The sequence below is a fragment of the Hesperophylax consimilis genome, chromosome 19 (assembly GCF_061612785.1).
Source record: "Hesperophylax consimilis isolate HC1 chromosome 19, BYU_Hcon_1.0, whole genome shotgun sequence".
Taxonomy (NCBI): domain Eukaryota; kingdom Metazoa; phylum Arthropoda; class Insecta; order Trichoptera; family Limnephilidae; genus Hesperophylax; species Hesperophylax consimilis.
The window spans coordinates 10,793,134-10,813,207 of NC_142854.1; positions in this window are offsets into that span (position 1 = coordinate 10,793,134).

A 20,074-nucleotide genomic window follows, 5' to 3' on the forward strand; every position below is an offset into this window, starting at 1 on the left:
CCCAAAAACTTCAGCCGTAGTCGTCGCCTCGACATTAAAGATACCACACGACAGAACAGTGTTCTAGCACAACATAGCATGATACGAGGAAAGGTGCTATTGATGTTAAGAATGTCAGAATGAGAAGATTGTTCTGTATTGGAGGAATAATCTATCGTACAATAAAAAATAAAAATATAATTACCACAACGAAAGAAGAGTCTCAAACGACTAAACATATTTAAAACCTTATCACAAAATCACTAAGCCAATCTAAGGCAAGCGTTAAAATGTAAAAATTCTAAATTGGGTCAAACTGTCAAATATTAACTCTTTACAAAATTTATTAAAATTGAAATTCCAACAAAATTTCCCTCTTCACTTTTGTTATCGTCCAAAGTTAAGCCAATTATTTTGAACACGATGCAATCTTTGTGAGGAATTTTCGGATGTTTTAAAGTATCGGCTGTTTCTAAGTGGAAAATGAGATTAGAACTTGTTAATTGCTTCTGAAAAAGCCGTGCAAAATCTTTATAAATGTGTAATTTTAACATCAAAGCAAAAATGTATTCTTAGTAGTTTAAAGTTGTAATACAAAGCGATGCATTAACGGAATTGCATCTTTTCTGAATTCTTGTAACAAGCGGTTACGGTCCTGTAACATGTTCCTATGGTATTGCTCATACAAAATTTGAAAATCTTTTTGTTAAGTGAAAAATCCTTATTTGTACTACATATAAATCATAGGCTGGGTTGTTTGCCAATACTGTTATGCTGGTCAGATGATCTCCATTCATTTGTTCAAAAACGCCGGGAATCCGTTACAATGGTAAAAGTTCATAATGGCGCTGTACAATTAAAGATATATTGGAAAATAGCTATAGAGCATTTGAAAAAAGTATTAAGGAAACAATTAGCTCAGAGTACAATTCTAACGTCGTTTTACAAATAGCTTTCTAGCGCGATAGAAACGTGTAAATAACTATCGGGACGAAGCACATTGGTGGACACTATCTCAAGAAAACGTCAGTTCTTCGTTAAGAACCAACACATACACAAAATGTTTTTTTTTTAAAAACTGTTCGTGTGTAATTTCTGTTTTGGTAGCCCAAAGAGATTTTCATTTTTATTTTACAATAACTCCAATAGGCGCTGCAGAAAATAATTTTCCTCAAGAAGTGTGTCATCTTGGGGGATGCTGTGTGAAGGTTCTTAAAGAGACCCATGTTGTAGAAATACAGAGACTGGAAAATCGTTCCACATCCGAGCTGTTGAGCTCAAGAAATGACCCGTTCTCATGTGACATATTTCAGTCGTGTAAAAATGTTGGGCGCGCATTCTGGGTGTTACTCAGAGCTTCTTTCATTGAAATACCGGCAGAACGAGGACAGCATTCACATCTGACGCCTGTACTATGCTAATTTCAACCAGTTTGTTAAGATACGGGATGCACAGGTTCAGAATTTCTTATAAGTAAAGATAAGGGGAAATACTTTAGATTTGCAAACTGAATTCAATCTGCAGAAAAATATAAAATTTGTCATCTTTTTAAACAATACCCATTGTTACGATTAGCTACTGTTGCCCTCTGTATGTTTAGGGTTTAAGCTTTTATGGTTTTGAACTTGACTAAATCAGGTCATTTTTCAGTTGATGATAAGGTATAAATCTACTCAAGCCTTACTTTAAAACTATCAAGTCATTTATTTTCTAATAAAACAGATAGGTTCGTTAGAATCTTTTTTCTTCCATTTCTAATCGCAGAGAAGGCAGGGTTCTTTCGGCTACCTGAAAGGAACCGGGTCTCATTTAGTGTAGATATTTAAAATCATCATGTGATTGTTTCATTAGAAAGTAAATCTCAGTGAATTATTGAAGATACCTTAACACCCACACGTGTTATATATCGTCAGGTGGAAACACTAATTACTAACCGTCTCCGTCTTGAGCTAAGACCTTCACATAGCTTTCAGTTTATTTTACAAATACGGACTTGTATAATAGATAACTATCAAAGAGCTTTGATGCAGTAAATGAATGATTACCTCTAGAGAATTTCATCTGGAAGTTAGAATAACCTTGTCAGATCTGATATATCAAAGCCCCAACCGTGTCCGATTTCAACATCGAGAAATTGAACCGATAATCAAGTCTCCTTCTACGAACGCAATCTTCCTAACGAGTCTTCAATTGATCGACTCGGTGTAACCTTAAGTGACCATCTCAGGTACTGGGGCTATATTGAATTACCAATAATTATCAATAATATAAAGAGATTTTTAATAAATTATCAATACTCATTTTTATCCGTTTAGATACTAAAGGAAGAACACTCCAACGAACTTAAACAAACCGCAATTTTTTGATTGAGCTAGCTGCAATTTCTTATTGTAATACTCAGCCAATAAAATTATACAATTAGTAATGCGTTATTTCACAGTATAATAATTAAAATAATTTTAACGTAATATTATTTTACTAGCGCTTAGACGCGTCATATTCATACCATTTGAACAAAGAGTATAGCACCGCTTATGAAAAGGTCATTCAAAGAATATGTGTACCTAAGAACGGGCCGCTAAAGTAAGTCCACCGGACCTAGTTCAGTGTAACAACACGCGTTGTCTCAGTGACATATCCTTACCTTATTAATTTATCTAAGCATCTGTCAAGCATTTGAACAAACAAACATTACGAATGAAGAATTATTGGTACCTACTTTACCGCTTGTCTCATAAATGATAAGAAGTTTCAATTTTGGATATTAAAAGTTAATTTAACTTGAATTACAACATTACGAAGGAATATTTCACATAACCCATGCACCAACAACCGTAATTAGTACGTTTATAGTATATGTAAAGGTGCAATGGTACGAACTCCGTGGCCAAGACGCAAGCGTGCGCAAGTAACATTTATTTTTGTTGAATATCCTCTCAGTATCGATCTGATGCAAGACCACCATTCACAATTGAAATGGCTTTGACCTTTGGGTGATCAGATCTGAATAGCCAGATACTTCTCCACCTTACTCTTCCCCGTCTCCTTCCCCTCCCCGCTACTTTCAGCCTCACAACGTACTCTAATTGGGGATGCCATAGTTTCACTGGCTTCAGTTGGGAGCAGATGGAACTATTTTTTCCATCCACACGTATTCTGGGCAATGAGGAACACATATGGTAGTTAGTCCTAGAATTTCCACCTTAAAAAAAATCCGCACTTAGTAAAATTCGAAAACTTATCAATGCAAGCAATTCTAGACTATCAAATGCATCATTTAGAAATCAAGTCAGCGACAATCCTTCTTGTTACGTGCAGAATATCTGAAAACCAATATGTTTACTAACCAATATTATTTTTAGTTATTTTATATCTTTAACCTCTAATTTATGTATTCTATTTTAAATATATTACAATTAACAAATTATAATGATAAAAGATATTTTAAAATGTTTTTTTTTCGTTCGTCATGTTACTTTATTGTGAAATGTATTCTTTCCTTCTAAATGTACGAATATTTTTTGTATATATATAATATAATAAACTCTAGATATATTAATTCCCAGGGCACCATTTACTGGATAACCAACACCTCTGCCATAGGTCAAATAAATGGTAAGCTACGTTTGGTGAGTTAGTAGGGGTGCCCGGGTTCATCGTGAGAGGTGTGTTCAGGATGCGCCTACCCACCAGCTGCATGGCGTGCCAGATCAGGAGAGGCTGGTTTGGAGTGACCATTTTCCTCTCCAACTGGTTTCTCGATCCATTGTCTTATAACCGTCACTCCTGGACGCCCTGATCCCTCGATTTCTACCCACCCTGCATATTTTTTTCCTTCCCAGAACTTCATGTCCTTCATCTCTTTAATAATTCACTCCACACAAAGATGCGTAGGGTTAATGTAAAAAAAAACAGTTAGTTTGTAACAGCAGACTTCGCGTAATGCTGATTACTTCGACTTTACAATGGCAACGCTCACGCGCTCTGGTGGAATACAAAGGTACTATCCAACATGACTACCATCATGACAGAATCAATCGGACACAAAACACAATAAAACTAATTTACAGACAGACGAAATACAAAGTAAATAGACATAGGACAATAAATTTTTATCTAACTTCCAAAATGATTATTGTCATTCTTTTTCTTATTTCGTATGATAGGGGGGTCCGAGGAGAACATCTAGTTCATTGAGCTAGTCTAGAGCCTCACGCGTCGCCCTGTGGACCTCATCAATCCCGCCGGGTAATGAATGCAGCGTCAATTATTTTAGCGCATGTTCGGTGGTCTTCACCGCACTGAATTCACATACCGTCGACTCTGTAAGGCCCAGCTGTGCATCGTGTGCGCACAGTGGCTGTGGGATGACCTTATCCTATTGATGGTGGACCAGAGCTTACGAGGCGGTGAGAATCCATGCTGTCTCTCAGTGGGGTCATGCATGAGATGACCATTGCTCACGTAGGCCGATTGCCACTCAATTTCCACTTATCTTCTAAATCTTCTGAAGTGAGAGGTAATTGGAGTAGCCTCTCTCTTTCCATCGATGAGGGTTTTCGGGACCTCAAGCAGCATGTATGGTGAGAGAAAACATCATCATGCAAAGGAATTGGGCATTTTTTCAGCGCCTTCTTTTATTCCCTCAGAAAAAGAAAAGTTATATGACCTACACAATTTTATTTATTTATTTATTTATTGGATGATTTGTATAGCGCCGCTTTTGTGAGATATCACCTCAGGGGCGCTATACAGTTAATGCAGGTATTACAAAAAAATATATAAATATTACAAAAATAAATTAAATTAAGTTAAATAAAATGAAGTACAGAAACAGGTGACACGAAGATGGAGAATCTGCAGCAAAAATCCTAGGAGGTGAAGAAACTGGACCAGCTGCTGCAGCGAGAGAGTGCACCGCGTCCACCAACAGTTCCAGCACGAGGTTTGTCATCCGTCCAGGTATGTGTCTGTTGCTAACTAAGCGCCGTCACAGTATCCTCACATAGATAACAAACCTTAACAGTACCGCTGTGACGTTCGGCAAGTCCATCTCCTTGTACTCTTGTTTCTGGTGATTATGTTAGTGGTGCATTGTCCCGCAATAAAAGGCGACGGTCGGGATAATAAATTACCCTGGGCACTTGTTAGGGCTTTCAGAGTTTCCAAACATCTGGCGTACCTACAGTTACCGATTCTCGTCCCAAGTTCAACTTCAGTGAATTTCGAATATTTTTTAGCACAAAGGGCGCTAACTAATTCTAACCCTAAATCAAATACATTCACATCAAATGGAATATGTAGTTAGGTAATATCGACGAACTTTGGACCATAATAAATTCCTATCAGGAGCAAAGATAAGTGAGGAGTAAGGGCGTATTAAGTGATTTGCTCATTCTTTCACGGGCTCATATCACTCCTTGTGGATGTATTAATAGCTGGCAGCATTTCAAATCTAGCCCGCAATATCGACACAGGAATTCTTAGCCCAGAAAAGTGGAAGAAAGAGGAAAGGGTGGCGAAAGAAGGGATGAAAGCCTATTAAAGAAGATTTGGTATATTAATCAAGGATTTGTAGATAAAAATTGGGCCAATTCCCATGAACATAATAACAGTAAGACAACGAGAAGAAATTATATCGTAGATTCTCTTACAGATTACTGATTCGTACGATATCGGCTAAGATGTAAGCCGACTGAATTAGGAATATATTAAAATTTATAAATCAGGTATTTAGCGAATATTATTTAGAAGTCGGACCACGGGAATCGATAGAAAGATGTATTTTGGTGATTTATTATAGAGGTGAGTAAAATAACGTGAATCAGTTTTTTCGTAAGCGTTTAAGTTCAAAAACGGTTGCAGCAGTTTTGTGGATATTGGGATAGCCATTTAAAAAAAAATTGTAACTTGGCCTACATAAACCCGCGCGAAATGATTCTAATAGAGCACAATACGATTGCAAAGAAACGCTTACTCTGCCCGTAAACCAATGTAAAGAAACACTTTCCTTTTAAACGCTTTATCACTCAACGGTTATCCGCTCGTCCTTTATTGGCCGCCCGTAAACTGTTCAAAGAAACGCTTTCACCCGCCCGGGATTGGCTGGACGTAAACTGGTACAAAGAAACGCTTATTTATTAAACGGTTACCCTTTACCCACCCGTCCACGAATGGCCGCCGTGAACCGTTGCAAAAAATGCTTCCACCCGCCCGTGATATGCCGACCGTAAACTGATGCAAAGAAACGCTTATTTACCAAACGCTTTCTTGGTCCCGTTCGCGATTGGCGCCCTGTAAACCGTTGCCAAAACGCTTCCACCCGTCCAAGATTGGCTGCCTGTAAACCGATGCAAAAGAACGCCTTGTCTTCAAATGCTTTGATGTTACCGCTTTCTCCGCAACCGTTCACCGATACATTTTAGAATTATATTTTCGTAGAAGGTTTCATAACTTTTTCAATTTTGGGAGATACATTTTACCTTAATTTTTACGGGGATTGAGTTGTAATATAAATCTTACAAGAATGTTTATTGTTGTTTTTTTTTCAGTTCTTCAGATTTTGACTACTTAACAGATTCATTCAGATAAGCACGAATCTAACAAAACTGATCTATCCTACAACCAAGATATTATGTGTATCACCCTTGTAAGGAACTTTAGAAATGTGTAAATAATTATTATATTCATAATTCAGATTCGTAACTTATTGAGATTGACATTGATTGAGTACCTAATCTTGAAGTGTTTAAAAAAAAAATCCTCTAAAATGAAAAATTGTTGAACTAAAATCACAAAACAAAATGAGTAGAAATAACATTTTCTTATTAATTTTTACTACTCTTTGTTCTGTATCTGATAAATTCAATATTGTGAAATATCAACTAATTTCACTGATGTTCTGCGTAGAGTTTTATTCAGAGACGCACGTAATACACGGAATTTTTTTATAAATCTAATAATATATCCCCGAAAATCCTGACTAGAAGAATCTAGAGTCTTTGGTTTAGAAGAAACAAAATTAGTTTAATGATTACAAATGGTAAGCACACCAGCGATTACAAAAACATACTAAAGCAAAAAGAATCGTGTGCAATCCTTCTCTGAAATACAACATAATGCACTTAAATTTTGGAATGTAGAAAAAAAGATGAAACCTTTACCGTAGTGCATAACTCGTGAATAAAAAAGTTCTTAATTTGACAACACGTCTTTACGAATTCAAAAAAGAATGTTTACAATAATGGTAGATTTATTTTATGACTCGTCTCAAGACTTGAGTAAGATAATAATAATAATATATCACCAATAATCATTATCTCCCCGAAAAGAGTTCAATCAATTAGGTTATAAAAATTTACCACAATGCAAACAAAAAAGCTTTTGGTTTGTTCAGCGCCAACTTGAAAATTATGGATATACAAGAACAATAATTGCTTTTAGAATTATTATTAGTAAGTGGGATCATTCGGGAAGATTCATTTTTTTATTGTGTACCCACCTACTTGCAGTTATAAAGAATATTATTGTTTGAGGGGATATAATATTTTAATGTTTTGTGAAGATTTTTTCTTTAAGCGAACATTAGCCAGTGTCCTCATTTTAAACACAAAACATTGACCGGTCGGTGGCTGAGTCGACATCGCGTTTGGTCCCACCCAGGCGTAACATATTCAAATCCTCTGCTGGCTAAGTCCTCCATCACTACATTAGCAATATTTTCCGCCTACTATGATGGTAGTAAGAGATTTTCCAATACTATCCGGAATGTTTGTCTTTCCTTTAAAAAAAAAAAGAAAAATACCTCGTTGTACCTTTAACTTTAATTTCTAAAACTTCCGGTCGGCAAAACGTGATTTTTCGCTGGCAAGTCAAACCATGCAAATTTTCGATTAATGAGTCATTTTTTTTAATAAATATGAATACCTCACAAAAGTCCCTGGGGCCAATGGGATTATGCCATTCCCATTTTTTTTAAACTGTTTCTCCACAAAGAAGGCCCGGAGAAAAAAAAAGCTCAGGGCTTAAGTGATCTTTGGGGATGCTGTGTGGGGGGTATTTATAAGGAAAGTACGTTCTGTGAAGAAAGAATTTTTACTCGAAACGTTAATTTATTTTATTTTCTTTAATTTTTCCCAATATTTTTTATACATAAGTTACATACATGTTTTGAGAATAAAACATTACATCAGTTAAAAGAATCCACAAAGGCACTGCCTGTGTATATGGATAATATGTAAAATACTAATAAAGTAAGAATAAAAATAAACTTATATGAATTTATATATGTGTTACAGTGTTTCAACATCTAAATCATACAGCCTTAATTTTAATACGTTTAAATAGTATGATATTTTATTATCCATTTGAATTAGTTTTGGTAAAAGATTATATTTACTTGGACCAACAAAACTACTTAATTAATTTGAAATTTGATAGGGGAGAGGGGTGTGAAATACATTATTATTTTAATTATCGGCAAAAAATTGAATTTTTCTATTTTCACGACAATAAAGCGAAATTCGCCATATCAAATAAGAAAGGAATATCATGAATCAAATTATTTCTTTTTATAGTTTTGACGTGCTAACCAAAAAGCGGAACGCAACAAACTCGAAAGCACATAAAAAATGACGTCTACTAATTTTGACAAAGAAAAAGCTGGTGCCGCAAATTTGTATTCCTTCAAAATACCAAAAAGTTTTAATTTTTCAAGTCCCTATTTAAAGCTTCAATCTTATATTGATTGCGCAGTAAATTAAAACAGTCGGTAGTGTTGAGGTTTATAAGAAAGTGGGAGAGCTATTAGTATTACAAAGCAGTTACATTTTACGTCCGATCAGAAACTCACACCTGCATGTTTAAATATGCATTAAAAATCAATAAATTAGAATTCTCACAGCCCACATCATTACACGTGTGTTGTATCGATCATAGAATAATCAAAAATAACACAAGAAATGCGATGTAGGCGTATTTCGTTATCCCAAAGTCTGAGTAATCGGGCCTTCAATTTCCAACACAAAACTGTGTTTCATCGTAATTATGAAATCGAAAAGGAGCAGGGATATTTGATGTCCCAAAAGTGTCTAAATGGACCAAAACAAAAGGCATTGTAAGTGGCGACATTGATTTCTATTCCAGTCTAAATGGAAGCCATTTCTAGTATATATTATCTCTTCAGTGGTACAGACACTTTTGCTCATTTCCACAAGCAATAACAATAATGTTCTAGATATTACACGGCAGGCGCCATACTTAAAACGTTAACATCATAATGATATTGCATGTGCATCGCAAAATTAAATCAAATACTAGGAAAAACGATTAGCATACTAAGCTCGTGAAAGTAAAAGTGTTTTCTATCTTAAGGCCACTTAGTAAGCGTTTAAAAATGGTTTGAAAGGGATCAAAATGACAATTAAACACACCTTTAAAAAGTGATATAGAGTAATTAAAAGTGATGAAACAAAAACTAGGTAAAATAGTTACCTATGTACTGTTTAACTTACTTTTTGTTTCATCACTTTTCATGACTTTATATCACTTTTTGTAGGTGTGTTGAACTGTCATTTTGATGAGATAACCGATGACCATATTTTATGGAACTTAAAAACTAAAAGAGTTAAGAAGAAACTTGTTTTAAATCGGTAGAAATTGGGTATGGGGGAACGGCTACGCGGTCAATTTCATCGCACCAAAGCAAACTGAAAATTATTTTTTTTATCCAAAGATTTACCAAATTTCTAGTACGAATTTTGTGATTTTTTTTTTGTATTTTAAATATTAAAAAAAAGACCGTTAAGAAATTCTATATTGCGTGTTTTAGAGAGAACTTTGGAATTTTTTGCGAGTTAATTGAAATTATTATAAAAATAATCTAACCCTACTTTTAGAGTTAATATAATGATAAATAAAATAAAACGGCGTAAAACTTCGTAAAAACGGCGTTTTTTGGGTATAATTTAAAAATTTTACCACTAAATTTGTGTTCTAACGTAAATTTACGAACACGAAATGTTTTGTTTTTTTTAAATCACTTTATTTTTAAATTTATATTTCATCATGCAAATAGAGTACACAGAACAAAGTTTTTTTTAAAATAATCATCATTAACTCACAAATAATTTCCAAAGTTGCCTCAACAATCATGAAAAATGTAATTCTTTAATAGCCTAAATACAGGGTTTTCCAATAAGTGGTGTTATTTTGATATTTTGTCAATACGCACGCAACACGCGACGCACGTCTTCTGTCATCGGCTCTCGATAGTATTCATTTTAATCGTTCGTTCTAGTCTATTTACAAAATGGAAGAGTTTGGTGATATCATTCAGTCCTTGATTAAAACGGTCGATGTTTTGAGTGGCAAAATCGAGGGTTTCGGTAGCGAACTGACCACGATTCGTTCAATTTTAAGTGACGGTAGTGCTAAAATTGTGTGCCCTTCATGCAAGTACTCGTACAACGTAACTGCAGGTACTCCCCAGGTACTAGCGCCGGCGCCAGACTTAAATGTGTGTGTGCGCTCAGCGTACGGCGATATCACTAAGCAGCCGTCTGGGATACCTCCACCGCCCGGGCCCCCCGGCCTCGCCCCCGCTCCTGCTATTACCTCAGCCGCTCTAGCCGGCCAGACTCACCTTCCCGTTAGCGGCGTCCAGCCGCTCACTACCAAAACCTCCTAGAACAACTAAGGCCTAGACTCAGTTTGCGCCTCTGGCGGCAATTAATCTTCTAGGAGGCTGAACGTTGGCGGCTTGAAACGTCAGATTCATACATTTTGACTCACTTCACCCACGTCTATAGGCTATTATTGCGTACACCGCAGCGCGTGCGTCTTGATTTTAGCGAAAAAAACTATAAATTAGAAGCGTTAAGCTAAAACCTTTTAGCGACTTTATATATTTATTATCTACAGAAGTGTTTTCAATTTTTAAAATGGTTAACAAGTGCGTTGTTCCGCGTTGCAAAGGAAATTACGATAGCGGACCAAAACGTCACACTTTCAAGTTTCCAAATGAAGTTATTTTACGTCAAAAATGGGTTAAGGCATCGAGATTTTATTCCAACGAAATATTCAACGGTAAGTGAAATGTGCTTATTTTTATTTCAAAAACAGCGCCTTACAATAACATCGACAATTCGATTTTGTACATAACCTCAATAATGTATATAAAAAACGTGCAACTGCTATGGGCAAATGTGATGTTTACAGATCGTATTCATATTATTTTGATATTAAAAAGTGTTTATTAACGTTGTTGTCGAATTTCGTATAGTAATATCGGTTTTTACAGCTTTTTGCTGTAATAAAAGACAACAAAATGAAAAATCGCAATGTTTCAATCTAGTGCCTAGATATTTAATATTGAACGGCTAATTAACACTATTTTGTAGAAGGGTACTATGTGTAATTAAAATCTATTAATTGTCGTGCATTGTGAAAATGTACCTATATTATATGTACAAGTAAAATTGAATGCATGTTGATTGATGAAGTTTAGAAAGAGATTGACATTTATGGTATGCTGCCAAAATTGCTGTAATTTAATATATCTTTTAAGACATCTGGTGGAAGAATGAGGTTCATTTATAAATAAACATTTAAACATAAATTAACATTAAAGTAATAACTTTTCAGGTTTGCGAGCTGCATTTTAGAAAGGAAGACATAATTTCAGCCAGTGTCCACACCAATATAGAAACTGGAGAGCAATGTATAATGAATTATAAGAGAGTGAAACTTGCTCCAGGAGCCGTCCCATCAATTCTGCCAAATTGTCCAGCCTACCTGTCGGCAACTCCAACATCAGCCCGAGAAAGTGTGGACGCAAGGAAAAGCAGGAAAGAACTTCTCAATTTACAAATAGCAGTAGAAAAGAGCATAGTTTCTAATGCAGTATTTGAATCTCTGAACCATTTTTCAACTTTTGATGAATTTTTAGGTTGCATTGACAAAAATAACTTCCCAACTGATTGTATTACTGTGAAAAGAGAAAGTTCCGTAGTTTTTTTTTATCTTGCCTCAACTCCATTTCCAAAAGTCATTGCATCTGCCGTTGTCGATATAAATTTACAATTGAGTTTATTTGTTGAATGCATAGAATTAACACAATTAGGTGAAAAAATATTTCCCCAGCAAATAAACAATTACAATGAACTTAATACTATTTTATTATCGATTCAGTCCTTCAAAAATGTTTCTGAAAATTCTATAGATACTGTATTAGAAACTGTGGTCCATTTACTAAGTGAAATTGATAGCTTATTTGCAGATGACACCAAAAAGCAAAAAAAAATTCAATTTTTAACAGAACAGTTACAATTATTAAATCGAAAATCAGGGGCTTTAAGATATTCACCATGTTTTGTAGTCTTCAGTAGCATTCTGTATTCTATTTCACCCCATTCATATAAATTCCTACGAGGCTCAGATCATCTAACGTTTCCCCATCCTAGAACTTTGAAAAGAGTTTGCTCCAAGTTTCAAACAAACCCGCTAAATGAACAGAGTGACAGTAATTTTTTGTCATTTATTAAACATAAATTTAGTTTGTTAACGAAAAGTGATTTGAATGTAACATTGATGATAGATGAAATTCACATAAAGCCATATTTAGATTACAGCGGAGGCAGCATTTTGGGAATAGCTTACAATAGTGAAAATGCAGCTACTACTGCCCATGTCTTTATGATTCAAAGCTTACTCTCTTCATATAAAGAAGTAGTCCACATACTCCCCGTTAAAACTATGAATGCAGCACAATTATTTACTGTTATTAAAAAAATTATAATGGGTCTTCAAAAGATAGGTTTTAATGTTTTGTGCGTAGTTAGTGATAATAATTCCATTAATAGAAAAGCTATGATGTCTTTCAGCACTCCCCCGCAACTGAAAACTGTCTACTGTCATCCATCCAATGAAAGTTTACCTTTATTTTATATTTTAGATTCCGTCCACATATTCAAATGTATAAGAAATAATTGGATTAATCAGAAAGACAATCAACAAGTTTTATCGTTTCCAGACTTCCACGATCATACGTCTGAATCAGTAGCTGCGTTTTCTTCCATAAAACGACTTCATGAATTAGAATGTAAAAATTTAGTCAAGTTTGCTTATGGATTAACAATGAAATCTCTTTGCCCAAGTTCTTTTGAAAGACAAAACGTGAAGCTTGTTCAAAATGTGTTTAATGAATTTGTTCAACAGGCATTGATGATTCTAGGTGAGCGACATAATATTCCCCATTATGCAACAACTGCTGATTTCATATATTTAATTCGCACGTGGTGGGATATTGTCAATGTAAAAACTCCATTCAAGGGAATACGATTTAGAAATCCCCTTCAACAACCACTTTCTCTTAAACCTGGTGAAGAAAATGTAGCATTTTTAGAAAAAATTATTAAATGGTTAGATTCATGGAAAGCTTCAAATAATCATTTTAATTCATTGACAAGAGAAACTCACTTAGCTATTACACATACAACCCGTGGTCTTTTAGAAATGGCTGAATATTGTATAAATACTTTAAAGTTTAAATATTTTCTTCCGGGCAAAATTCAAACAGATGCATTAGAAGCTAGGTTTGGTAAGTATAGAACTATGGCGGGTTCACAATATTTAATATCAATCAGACAAATATTTGAAGTGGAGTCAAAGTTGAGGATACAAGATCTGCTACCTTTGACGTTGTCTTCGTCTGCATATGGCCGTATACAGATTGACATTATTGATTGTGAACTTGAAACTGAACCCCAGGCCTGTACCAGTTCAAATAAGCAACCGAATTTTTCTTTTTCTGGTTTATATAAAACATTTACTGAGAAAGATTTCCAGCAAGCAGAAGCCAGTCTCCCTGTTCTTACATATCTCGCAGGTTATTGTGCCCGAACCGTTTTAAAGAAACTTAAATGTACAACATGTTCCAATTCCATCACTGTCGATAAAATGTTAGACACAGATTGTAGTTACTCTCTAATAAGGAATATGGATCGAGGTGGTTTATTATGTCCTCACCCTGACATCGTCAATGCCGTCATTCATAACTATGTGACCGTTCAAAAGCTTTTATCAACCAAACTAGAAAAAATGTTTTTAGATTACAATAACCAGCGTGAATTAGTATTACAATTGACAATTGATGCTATCAACGATAGAGATTTTTTCCTAACAGATTTTAATTGTCCCGCTGGACATTCATCAAATATTATTTTGCACCATTTAATCAGATCATCTACAAATTCATTGTTAAATAATTATGTTAAAAAAAGAAATGATACCACCAAAAAAGTAGTGAAAAGTCGCAAAATCTACACAGTAAAAAAAAATATTCTTGACTGATTGATATATCCAAGCACATCATTCCCTCATCAACATTCAACATGTCAAAACAATATACCCCTACTACTTATATGTGTACTACTTTAGTTGTTATTATTTTCAGATGCACCCGCCAGCCATACAGCAGCCAGCCCCCAGCAGCCAGCCTCCAGCAGCTGCAGCAGACTGCTCTACAATCTCAGCGTCTACCATATCCACCAACACACACAACATTCATATTATACATATTCCCACACATATCATTATAATCTAATTTCATTATTAAATGCTATCAATTATTCATTTTGTTTCTATTTACTTTATTTCTTAGGACTATTTGTTTCACAGAACATGAACTATTCATCAAATTTCAAAGTTAGTTCTGTCAAAGTTCTACTCAAGTTCTGTTATGTGAAACAAATTGTCCATATTGATATAATAACAGAATTTAAATAGAACTTTCATGAAAACATACATTGAAATTTGCTGAATTGTTTAAATTCTATAAAACAACTAGCTCTTAGACTTCTAAAAAATTCTTTTTTTAATACCTTTTATAATTATTATAAGTACCTACTTACTACTAATTATTATAAGTACTGTACTTAGAAATGTTGCATTTTTAACAAAGGAAATTAAAGATTTTTACTAAGAATTTTTCTTTTCCTTTTTTACCCGTCACTACAATTTTCCCAGTGTATATGTACCTATGTTTTTTGCACTTCAGTGTGTATTTAGTATAATATAATCTCTCTTCAGATCACTATTTTACCATAATTGGCATCTAATTAGATTTATTAATCCATGCTCATCAGCCTTTAGCGGCGGCCATCTTGATTCAGTGTCCTGGCCTTAGTTGTTTAGGAGGTATTGTCACTACCCGCAAAATGACTACAAGATCCACTGCTAAAAAAGGAAAACCGGAGGAAGATCTACATTCCGCTTCCACATCTGCTGCAGCGGCGTCTTCTCCTCCACAACCACAGAGTACAATACAGCCTGTTGTGCCCAAGCTGCCAACCCAGCCAATAACATCGTATAGCGATGCCCTCGTCAACGGTAGACGACGATCTCGGCCAATCTGTAAAGGGACAGGGTCTATCGACGACAGCTTGGTCACTATTCCCAAAAACCTACATCTACATGTATTCATGTTTCACCCGAATACCACAGAAGAAAATATATCTTCATTCTTAAAAAAGAAGAAGCCGGATTTAATTTACACTGTCGAAAAACTGGTTACGAGGCATGAACGTTATGCTGCCTTCAAAATAGGCATACCGGAAAATTACTTCCACTTTTTCCTGGACCCCACGATCTGGCCTGAAAACGTGGCCTTCAACGAATGGTCATTTCGGAGACCACGACCCCAAACTAGGACGGTCGATACGACGTCCGAAAAAGATAGACATTAGTGGAGTATACCAGAACGTTCGAAGTCTGAATAATAAAATTATCGACTTCATGACAAACGTAATGTGCCAGAAACCACTTCTGATTGCTCTTACCGAAACTTGGCTAACTTCAAGCACCTTTTCGTCGGAGCTATTCGAAAACCTATACCACGTCTACAGGAAGGATAGAGGCAGTCGCGGAGGAGGGACTCTCCTAGCCCTCCGAGCTGACAGCCACTCACACGCGGAAAGAATGGACTGCATAGAAACCCAAGGTGAAGACTTGTGGGTGAAAGTATCGCATAGAAATGTCATCATTTATATATGTGTTGTATATTTTCCTCCAAATACAACATCTGAACAGTATCAATTATTTTACGACAAAACTATAAGTGAAAGTGTAAAGTTACAATCAAAAAATATTATTATTTTCGGTGATTTTAACTTTCCCTCAGGGAAAAACCCAATTGACGTTTTCGATTACTTTTGTTCTTTTTATAATTTAACACAATTCAACACTGTTTATAACATAAATGCACACATGTTAGACCTAGTATTAAGTAATGTAAATTCTAAAAATGCTGTTATCTGCCGCCATAACTCCCCATTAGTCAGAGAGGATATTCATCACCCTTCACTTTCATTCACATTCGATTACACAACTCAATCACATATACAAACAGACACATTGCCTCCAGACATAAACATGGGATGGATTTTCCACGAAAGCTCAGATAACACACTTAAGAATGCCTTAGAACAACATCACTGGAATCATTACGATTGCCTTGACGTAAATCTAGCTGTCGAAATGTTTTATGAACAGCTCAATAATATTTTCAACATTTGTTTTAAGAAAAGATCTACACGTATGCTCAAAGATGTTAGACAATATCCGAAATGGTTTAATGGGGAAATCATTCACCTCATACGAGAAAAAACTAAAATGCACTATCTTTGGAAAAAAACAAAATCCGAACATGCCTTAGCTAACTTTAAAACTTTGCGAAAATCAATCAAACGGTTAATTGGTCAGGCCTACACTGACTTTACACGTGAGGCCGAGAACAGTATAATAACAGACCCAACTCGATTTTGGTCTTACACTAACGATAAACGCCGCGGCTGTGACAAACTTAACCACATGGACTACAAAGACAATAAATATGATGGATCGTCTGAGATCGCCGCAGGTTTCGCACACTATTTTCAATCAGTATTTAGCGACAATATCCCCAAACTTGACATATCCTCTATAGCTTCATCGTCATTTAACTCTTTACCTGTACAAATTCATGAAATTAACGATGACGATATTATTACAGCTTTCCATAAGCTAAAACCTAAATACTCCGTCGGCCCAGATTGTATTCCACCTATAATCCTCAAAAGATATGCAAGTTATTTTGTTCAACCTCTAAAACATATTTTTAACCTATCACTTCGCAAAAATATATTTCCGGAAATGTGGAAACTAACGAAAGTAACGCCTATACATAAAAAAGGAAAAAAGTCAGAAATAGATAATTACAGACCTGTAGCTGTGTTGTCAGCACCCGCAAAACTTTTAGAAACCATAATTTATTCACAGATATATAACCAAACAAAACACGCACTCACCGAAAATCAGCACGGATTTCGTCCCACACTGTCACCTTCAACGAATCTTATGAATCTCATTACCTATATTAATAATTCATTTGAAAATTTTGTACCTGTTGATGTGATTTATACAGACTTCGAGAAAGCATTTGATAAAGTCGACCATGATATTTTATTAAAAAAATTAAGTGACATCGGATTCTCTCAGAATTTCCTCGCTTTTGTGGCTAGCTACTTACGCAATCGTCGTCAGTATGTCAGTTACGGACACCATATCTCTCACGAATACAAAACTAACTCCGGGATTCCCCAGGGATCGAATCTAGGACCCCTTCTCTTTCTCTTATTCATCAATGACATTGGCAACACTATAAACCACTCAAAATATCTCCTTTTTGCTGACGATATAAAACTTTTCAAAGCAATCAAAAGTTACATCGATTCCATTCTTCTGCAGAACGATCTTGATTCTCTTGTCAAATGGTCGGAACTGAACAACTTACCCTTCAGTATTCAGAAATGCAGTGTCGTTACATTTACAAGGTCCAAAAATACATTCCTGTTCCCCTACCACATTAATAAACATGAATTAACACGTAAAAATGAGATTCGAGACCTTGGCGTAATTTTTGAAGCAAATCTCTCTTTCAAATCCCATATATCTGATATTGTCTCCCGTGCCAACAAAATGCTTGGATTTGTTCTTCGTAATTCAAGATCATTTACCAACGGAATCGCAATCCGAAGAACGTATGAAGCACTTGTTCGCAGTATCTTGGAATATAGCTCCATTATTTGGGCCCCTTCTGAGCAAAACCATATTCTCGAAATAGAAAAAGTACAAAAGAGATTCATGCGTTACCTATATATGAGGGAATATATGTACTACCCTTTCCTGTATCCATCCTTATTCTTAGCAGGAATGCTCGATCTTAATACATTAGAAGCCCGCCGAAAAATATTTTTAGGAAAACATTTTTTTAAGATAATCTCTGGAACTATACATAATCCACCTATTTTGAAAGAGATTAACTTATATGTCCCAGACAAGTATACTCGTGGAAGGTCCCATACCCTTTTTTATGCTCCAAAAGCGAGGACTTCTGCCTATCAGAACGCCCCAGTCAACAGAGCGACTGAACTGCTCAACGAGTCTGCATTGACCATCGACATTTTTAACGTAACCTACAGGCAGTTTAACAATTATCTTTTGACGTATGTCACAAAGTAGTGAAACTGACCTTTTTATGTGTTTTGCTATACTTTTTGTCCAATTTGTAATCTTCTCCATAATGTATTGGTGAATAACCGTTTTACGGAGAACATGAAAAATAAATAAATAAATAAATAAATATTCAATCGTAAAAGATCAATGGTTTCGTTGCTTGCGTGGCACGTAGCACCGTATTGTTGAAAATAAACGTTGTCCAGATCAATACCATCCAATTTCGGCCATAAAAAATTATTAATCATCTCTCGATAGCGCAATCCATTCATCGTAACTGTTGCTCCGGCCTCATTTTCGAAAAAGTAAGGTCCATTGACTCCGCCGGACCATAAACCCCACCAAACAGTCACACAGTGAGGGTAGAGAGGATTTTCAACAATAACCTTGGGTTTTCCGAGCCCCAGATGCGACAATTTTGCTTGATGACGAAGCCACCGAGGTGGAAATGGGCCTCATCACTCAAGATAATTTGCATTTGATTCACTCAAGTGAATTTTAATAATTTCAATGCGTTTTTGAAGCGTGTATTGTTCCATTTTTATTAATGACGTAGTTTCTACTTGTCAAATGTTAAAAAATGACAGCTTCAAAAGTAACATCTACCGAAATAGCAGGCTATTCAAAATAACACTTCTTATTGGAAAATCCTGTAGTATAAAATAAAGTATTAGTATAAAATAAATTATTCGTGTCTTGTCTGTTTGTGCGCTTAGTAACGGATAAGGTTTTCACTTTAATTTGGAGAATTTTTACCGAAAACTTTATATATATATTAATAATACATTCATATTTTATTTATAGACAGTAGAGAAAACTCGATGTTTATAATCAAGTCGTAAAACCATAGACATATGAATATTAGTAGACCTGCCCTAAGTGATTAAAAGCGTATTATCCCCACTCCCCATACCGGTTCCATTGGAGCCGGCTGGGCTCGCGAATGGCCTCAAGTGAAATTTGAAAACGTGACGTCATCATTCTTGTGCGAACTATGGTCGAGGCATCATCGGTTCATTTTACGAAATAACACGGCAAAATGTTGACTTGTGATATGAAAACTTGTAAAAATAGATGTGAAAAAGAGAATAAACCCAATTGTCGTATTACATTCCATAAGTAAGCATTATTTTAAGCTTATTCACACCGTATTATATGGATCAGTTTTAGAAACATATACTATCACATCACAATGTAGCGATTCTCAAGTGTGCTCATCGTTGTTTACTGGGGTAAGTAAATTATGAAACATTTGTAAAAGTGTAATAATAACTAAATACTCTGAAACTAACTACGACTCTGCAAACAGAAGAAATTTACTTTGCCGAATTTGGACTTCGCAAATTAGTTCATAACGTGGCGAGTAATTTGCGCTCCCATGTAAAAATGTCTATTCATTCAAAAGCAGATTTTACTTTTAAGAACTAAATGGTGATATTATAATGCGAGATGCCTATTTACTGTCAGATTGATTTATTGACGAATCACAGTCAGCTTAACCCCCTTCGTTCTTCAACAGTTGATTTTACCCCTCGCCATTATCTTC